Raw genomic sequence first — 7,897 nt, forward strand, 5'->3', positions numbered from 1 at the left:
TGCATCACATTTATAATGCATGATGTTTTAGCACATGTAACAGAGGCATGCTGATGGACTGTGAGAGCCGCAGATCTTTTATGAGGAGAGGATGTGGATCCCTCTGAAAATCTTTTTTATTATTATTTAAAAAGTAAAGGGATATATTGTATTGTGCTATAGTAATAATAATAAGAACAATCAGAAAGATTGGGGTGTATGTATAATTGTTATATTATATTATGATGTATGTTTATTCTTTTGTTCTACTCCTACCCTTTCTGAGTAATAGTTTCCTTGTATTATAGCCTATAATGTAATTGACTGCATCTGGAAATGCATTCCACGCCCAGCACACACACAAATGAATGCTATTAAGCCCTATGACATTGCATTGGTTTCGATTTCTCTCATTTGAACCCTGCCCACAATGTTAGATGTTTCTCTCAATCTCAAATAGCTGATATACAAGGATTATTCACCCAAAACACAAATATATTCAAGCAACCATGTTCAAAGGTAAGAGCTTTATAATTGTTTTCTTTTACAGTCTTCAACCTGTTGAACTTTTTATTGAAAATTGTGAACAGATAAAGGTAACTAAAAATTAAAATAGCTCAGCTTTATAGATACCAGTTTCCTGTGTATGTCAATGGGTGACTTTGATGTTATTATCTTTATTGTTAAGTTTTAGCTGTGTGTCATTTATGACTTTGAAGACAAAATAATAAAAGAAAAGTTTGTTGTTATTGTCTTGCACAGAGAGCCATTTGAATATTGAAGTGATAATCGCTGTCCTCCTGTTCTCGGGTAAGAATCACAGAGAAGATCCCAGACAGCAAACGTATCAGTTAACAGTTAAATTTTAAAAATGTTCACATCAATACTAAACATCAAGGATGAAATTTTGCAATGCAACAAATCAGTTTTTTCTGAAATAGTCTCTAATGATATTTGCGATGTGTTTGTTTGAAATAGTTTTGGTGTGAACTTTTTGCACCATATAGGCCGGTAAGTTTACATAGCCTTAATGTGATTTGATACAAGTTTCTTAATCTTCAAGATTAAAGTTTTTAAATCACCAACTGTCTCTATACACTTGCATATTATTATTTTTTTTTTTATCAATTTCTGTATTGTTTTACCAAACACTTTCAAGGAATTATAACACTATTATTTGGAGAGCACAATTTACTTCACTGCACATTTAAATTTACTTATATATAATACTGTTTATTTTCTTCCTCAGCTGTCTATTCTCAAAAGAAACCAGATTTTGGAACACTCTCAGCATGTGTCAATAAAAACCAAAGCCTAACGCTTGATTGTTTTTACCCATCTTGTGACTCCACACCCTTTATCTGCAACGTTTATGATGTTGAGGGAAAGTCAAAAACACTAATTGGCAGCTCAGACTTGGCAATGGTAAACAGCAATGTTTCATACTTAAATGCTTCATCTGGAGTGTGTCGACTCATTATCAAAGATCATGCCACGATTTACCATAACAAGACCAAGATTTATGAATGCCATCTGTCACGAAGAAAAAGTAAAGAAGAGAGGGCACTCACTGTGCAATACAAAAAAAGAAAAGGTTAGTGTCAGTTAAAACTTAATCTCAAATACATGATTTTATCACAATGAAATTGACCAGAAAATAATATTAAATATATGAAAGATACAGTTGACCTTATTATTCATTTAACTAAAAGAGAGAATGAGGTTGTGGGGAAACACCAAATTTGGAAACATGGGCATTCTGTGACAAACTGAATGCCATATTCTTGATATATTTTTGTTAACCTGCCAAAATACAGTTAAAAAGCAGGTTTGAACACTTCAAAGATGAAACACTTACTAAAGATGATTATGCATGCCAGTTTAGGTGATGAAATGTTTGCAACTATGAATGTGCTATTTTTGTTGTTGTTTATAATCAGTGCATTATCCTGCACCATTTAACACCTTCTTTTTACTTCTAGAGCGACCAAAGGCTTGTCCCTCAGGTGGATCATTCCTACGAGTCACAAGATTGCTGTGGTCAATAGCATTTATTTTCTTCCAAGAAACTTACTTGTAAAACCACACTTTTCATGCTCTTTCTATGACCAACAGTGTATGCATGCTATGAACATTTATATTAAATTATCACTACATCTCAAGTTATGTATCATGTTATGTTTATTACAGTATACATTACATATATACACTCACACACACACACACACACACATATATATATATATATATATATATAAAGTGGCATCTTGAAAGGACGTGTTCTAGAGGGCAGATACATTGCTCTAAGATGGCTGGAGCAAGGGGGCAGCTTAAGAACTACCTTTCCCAGCTCACCACACATGGAAGCTGGGGGACAAGATGGCCGTCAATTAAGGACTACAAAACCCAGGTTGCCAGAGAGAGCAGCTGCAGCTAATAAGACCAGCAGCAAGGTCTAATAGATGTTGTGGGAGAATGGTGAAGTGTGTGTGGCTGGGAAAAGACATGTATCTGTGAAACAAAGAAGACTAAGTATTTGTGTTGTTAGCTGAAAAGATTTAAGTTGAAAACCTTCTGTTTGATTATTAAACCCACACCTGCATACCAAAAAGACTGTTGAAGCTGCGTTTACTGTGAAACTAGAGATCCTGAACCTCTCATGCTGTCACAATATATATATAAAAATCAAATGTAAATTCATGTCCAGTTATCCTGTTTTTCTGGTTAAATAAACATTGTTACATCAAAAAAATAAAAGAAACCAAATACAATTTTATTTTGTATTTTTACATTAACAATGTTCTGTAAGATAAATCTTATCAGCCTGACATTTCTTTCTCTGTTTCTCCCTGTTTTCTCTCTCCTGGTCTTTAAGGTTGTAAGGGTAATAGGGGAGAATAGTTGTTATTGTTTCATCACACATTTGTTTTTAATGTACACTGTGTATATGTATGTGTGTTTCTTGGAAAGCAGCCAAGAAAGGGTCTCCCTTTCTTGGTCTAGGAAAGAGGGCCATAAGGCTGCTCTGGGAAGAATGGTTAGCCACACCGGAAGCTGACCATATTTAGACTTGTTTTTCTGTATGTACCACATATCATGAAGGTATAGTTTCATTGGACAGTTGCTACACCACCCCTTGAACATGTGTAAAAGCCACGTACAGAAGTAAGATTGGGAGAAGGTTTTGTGAACGGATTGGCTTCATGTTCATGACTCTTTTCCCATAGGCCTATGCATTCAATGAGTGAAAAAGACAAACTGAGAATGAGGCACGACTAGGGACAATAAACTGAGATTAAAATAATCTTACAGTTTTGGGGGCTCGTCCGGGATATTTCCAGACAGGTAAGAAATAAATGCTTAAGTGCATCTTACTGTCTGTTGAGAAATTGATCCTTAAATTTCCGTGCCGTGATTTTTGCCATATTTGGTAAAATCGGTTACCCTCGTATTTTAATAAATACGGGAAGGACAAAAAGAGGATTGATCACCCTTTTTATCATTGGTGTTATCCTCACGATTTTTGAGCGTGGGAAGAAGGAATAGATGATTATATGTGTGAAGAGATTTATTTCTTTTCCTGGTTTTCCTATTCCTTAGGATATCTCTCAGTCCTTTTTCACAATTAAATGATTTTTTTTTTTTTTTTTTTTTTAAATGATTTTAAATAATTGGTATTGTCAAGTCCTTGCAAGGCATTAAAACTTAAACTGCTAAACTGAAATTTTTAAATTGCCTACAAATCGATCTGGACAGGAGACAGAACATTAGAGCTATAAATAAGCAGATTATTGTAATTCAAGTTCACTTTGATTTAGTGAAGTTATGAAGCAGATCCTGTTCTGTCTCTGCTGTGTTAGATCGAGAGGCTGCTGATCTTAAGAGCAGTTGTATATCAAATCCATGGTGAATCAGGAGTCAAATATCAAAATTCTGTATGTATGACAATGGGGGATGTGCAACTGTATTTAGATAATTTGGCTGAATAGACTTATGAGATTTTGATTTATTAGTCTCAGCTTAGATATAGGTTAAAGACCATACTTTAAATGAAATAACTTCTAGAGTTAAATAAAGAAACAAATAAATAGGACAATATTAAATGAAAGTTATCAAAGATATAGTATAATCCTGTTATTTAAAAATGTCTGTAATTTGTACTCGTTATCCCTGGGAGACAGTATGAAATTTGATCTATGGCAGAGGTTTTAAGATTTTGTTATGTGAAGAATAACTTCTGCATTGTGTTGAATGAGATCAAGATTTGGTGACTAATTTAATTTTCTGCAAAGAAGAAATTGCTTGCTTTTTTCCGGAAAGAAGAACTTGCTTTATTAAAATAAAAATGAGGAACTGCTACTGTCAACCAGACGATAAAATTAAGAGACATTTGAAAGAGGTGATTGAAAAGCAAATTAGATTGCTCATATACAATTTTGTTCAGAATCTACATGCGGATCACTCTTGAGTGTTCATTTTTTTTTAGATAAAACCAGACAATGGCTTCTGGGATGGTTGCCAAAATAAAGAGCTATGCTGTGCACTAAGCGAGGGAGGGAGGAAGATGGAACATGGCTGCAGAGATAAGAAGAGGATGGACCATCAGCTCCACCCCTGAAAGAGAAAATTGATACTGTATCTCAGAGGGGCTGGACTTGGAGAAACAACAATGCAACAAGCTGCCCTGAGAAGAGAGACAGAGACACAACTGCATCCTCCAGACCTCCAGTGCTCTCATCAGAGACTGACACATGGATGAGGAGAAAGACGTGAAAATAAAGACTCTTTCAGAAGTTCCAGTGCAAGTCCTACAGTAATCTCAGAAATGCCAGATGAATCTGAGAAAAGTAACACATTCAACTGAATGATGATCAAGCAAGACTTTCTAGCTCTTCCCTCGTGTGCAGGTACTGCATATTCAATGAGCACTAGAGACCGCCTCAAATTTTTATTTGTCACATCAATTTGTAACTTGGCTATTTTACTGGTCTCATAGCAGTTCTTTATATTTTGATAAACTAACAACACTGTGCTTTCTTTTGATAGGCACCAGTTCAACCTTATTAAATGAAGCTAAGTGTTTGATCTGATTCATAAATCAGCTAAAATTTGGACTGGACTTAGTATAGTGAGGAGATATTTCATAAAATTCAGGGTAAACTGTTAAATTAGATCACTGGTGTTGCTGTGAAGTGTAGAGAGAGAGTGTAGAATCTGCTCGCAAGCCAGAGCTTCCTATAAAGCTGATAAGCACATTACAGAGTTCTGCTTAAAAAAGTGGACAAATAGGGCACAAAGTGTCCAAGAACAAACTGTGGATGGTAAAGCCATGATATCCTTCACCCCATCTTGGATAACTGATCTTTTAAGGGATAAATTTAAGTAATAATTCCAAAATTCCTAGCTTATGAAATTATAAATGCTGTTATTAACAGGGATTACGATTACATGATGTTAGCGGTTTGGCCATGGATCCAAGAATATGTGGAGATCTCCAAACTTTTATTAGAGCAGCTCATGAGCAACACCAAATTGATAATGAAGATGAAATTATATTAGACAGATGAATGAAAAATTGCATTTAAGAAATGAAAATTGGTTCTTCTAACTGTGGCATATAGGTCTAAAAGATTATTTGATCAATTAGATATTAAGAAATCTCAAACCCATTGCGACTGACATCGTCTGACTGTATGAGTCCAAACGCTTAGACACTGTCGCACGGTGAATGCCACAGTGCCTACGTTCAGTAGTTTCCTTCGAAATCGAAGTGGTGTTATTCGATTGGACTTGGTGGTGTAGGAAACTTTTTCCTCGTCAAAGCAGAGACCAGGAGACGTTGGGATATCTTTTAAGCAGAAGTTACTCTTTATTGAGCAACGCGCTGTGCGTCGCTGTAGTCATCCAAGTCTAAGGCAGTGTACATTGTAGTTTATATACTTTTTAGGGGGCAGTGCTTAGGGATGGAGACAAAGCACCTGGGAAACGACCTTAAACAAAGCATGCAAATTAAGTATTCAGGTATAGGAACCCGCCCCAGACTCTAGAGTGTCACAAGTCCTAATCCAATCAGCATAACTATTCAATAAATGGTACAGGGGCTCCAAGAGCCATTAAAGACAAAAGCTGAGAATCTCAGTAATCTGACACATTAGACATACAATAAAGAGAACAGGAACTGGCAGAAAACTCTTGCTGGAAACTTTGCTTAACAGAATCATTCATCTGATGTCATCATCTTTACCTTAATATGCTAAATACAATGTACTTCACCTTAGTATTTCATGTGATGTTATGTCAGGATGTAGGATCAGCAGATCTTAAACAGATTCTTAAATTTGTAATCCCACAGTGGTATTCCACCCATAGACATTCCCTATTCAGTTCACTGTCTGCGGAGACAGTGACAAAAAGAGATGATTCTCTGGCCAGAAAATGGGGGTGTGAAAATGTGTGAAAGTGTGTGTGAGTGATGGTGCACCAAGGCAAACAAAATACCATAAACAGCTGTATCCAAATTTTCTAAGTGGGCACACAAATTGGATTATGCCCAATAAAATAATGGCCATGGATGAATTTGGGTTAACTATCCTGGCCTGGGTTGTTGTTGTGGCAGTGCCACACTCGCACAGTCTACATCTAACTCTTCCTTTTCAGAATGTCATGATGAATTCCATCTGCAGAATTCCATTCTGTGACAGGTGTATGAAATACATTGTGATTGTTAACATTAACACAGAAATTGGAATGACATGGGTTCAAGCCCTGCTCAATGTAATGAGAGAATGGACAGCCCTCACCCCACATTAATTTTTTCACAGGTTACTACTGTGTCACTGCTGATGAGTAAATATATTTTGCCTCGAACAAAAGCATTCTAAGATTTCCATTCACAGGTAGAAGCAGTTCTGTTAATACAGAAGATGTTCATCCTACCAGGTTCATCCTACCTCCGGGTGCTGACGTATTGTTAACTGTATGGAAAATGACAATGCTATTGTCTTGTTTGGGTCTCAACTGGCTTAAAAGCCCGCTGTTTGCTCCAACTGATCAAGAGCATCCAAAGAACAGAGGAAGGATCGACAAGCACCTCATTGCTTAGCAGAAAAAAGAGTAATGCAACAAAAACTGATTAAAACGCCCTGATGCTGAAGTATAGAATGAAGGGATTGAGATGTGGTCCAGTTGTATGATATTTCTGATCATTTTGTTGCTTCAGATTTCAGTAATTGGGTCTAGTGTTGATTTAGATCTTACAATTGAATTTGATTAATTGGATTCTCACACTAGATACATTACTGTTACAGGCTAAAATTAAAGGGAGTACAAACTATCCGTAAAAGAGATGAACGTGAGCACTTTTAGAAGTTTTCCTGACAGTAAAAGTCTGACTTTCTGTTTTTTTTGTGATGTTGTCACACAATGTGTAATGTTTGGATAGAAGATTTTGTGGAAGCTGACAAAATAGTTGTCTACAGTGAATTTTTACCCACTGTTTTAGAATGTAAGGGCATGTTAATTGAAGTTTGAAGATGTTTTATGAAGGTAAATAAATATTGAAGGTAAAAGAAAGTGATTAAGTGTTGTGAGGAAAAGTCACGCTGTGATTAATTGATCATTTTATGATCAAATGGGGGATTGTAAGATAAATCTTATCAGCCTGACTTTTCTTTGTTTCTCCGTTTTCTCTCTCCTGGTCTTTAAGGCTGTAAGGGTAATAGGGGAGAATAGTTGTTATTGTTTCATCACACATCTTTTTTCATTGTACACTGTGTATATGTATGTGTGTTTCTTGGAAAGCAGCCAAGAAAGGGTCTCCCTTTCTTGGTCTAGGAAAGAGGGCCATAAGGCTGCTCTGGGAAGAATGGTTAGCCACACCGGAAGCTGACCATATTTAGGGCCCGAGTACCGATGGTGT

At 36.1% G+C, this 7,897-nt stretch overlaps 2 long non-coding RNA genes across 2 annotated transcripts; both read left to right on the plus strand.

The window, feature by feature from the left end:
* The first annotated feature begins 399 nt into the window (after window positions 1-399).
* LOC127495875 (uncharacterized) lies at window positions 400-2,706 on the plus strand. Its single transcript, XR_007925201.1, has 4 exons — window positions 400-498; window positions 742-789; window positions 1,229-1,573; window positions 1,962-2,706. It is a non-coding gene; the product is annotated as an uncharacterized LOC127495875 (long non-coding RNA).
* A 399-nt stretch (window positions 2,707-3,105) lies between these two features.
* Window positions 3,106-7,551, plus strand: LOC127496151 (uncharacterized). Its single transcript, XR_007925249.1, has 2 exons — window positions 3,106-3,324; window positions 4,466-7,551. It is a non-coding gene; the product is annotated as an uncharacterized LOC127496151 (long non-coding RNA).
* The last annotated feature ends 346 nt before the right edge of the window (window positions 7,552-7,897 follow it).

Source organism: Ctenopharyngodon idella, chromosome 15 (genome assembly GCF_019924925.1).
Source record: "Ctenopharyngodon idella isolate HZGC_01 chromosome 15, HZGC01, whole genome shotgun sequence".
Taxonomy (NCBI): Eukaryota; Metazoa; Chordata; class Actinopteri; order Cypriniformes; family Xenocyprididae; genus Ctenopharyngodon; species Ctenopharyngodon idella.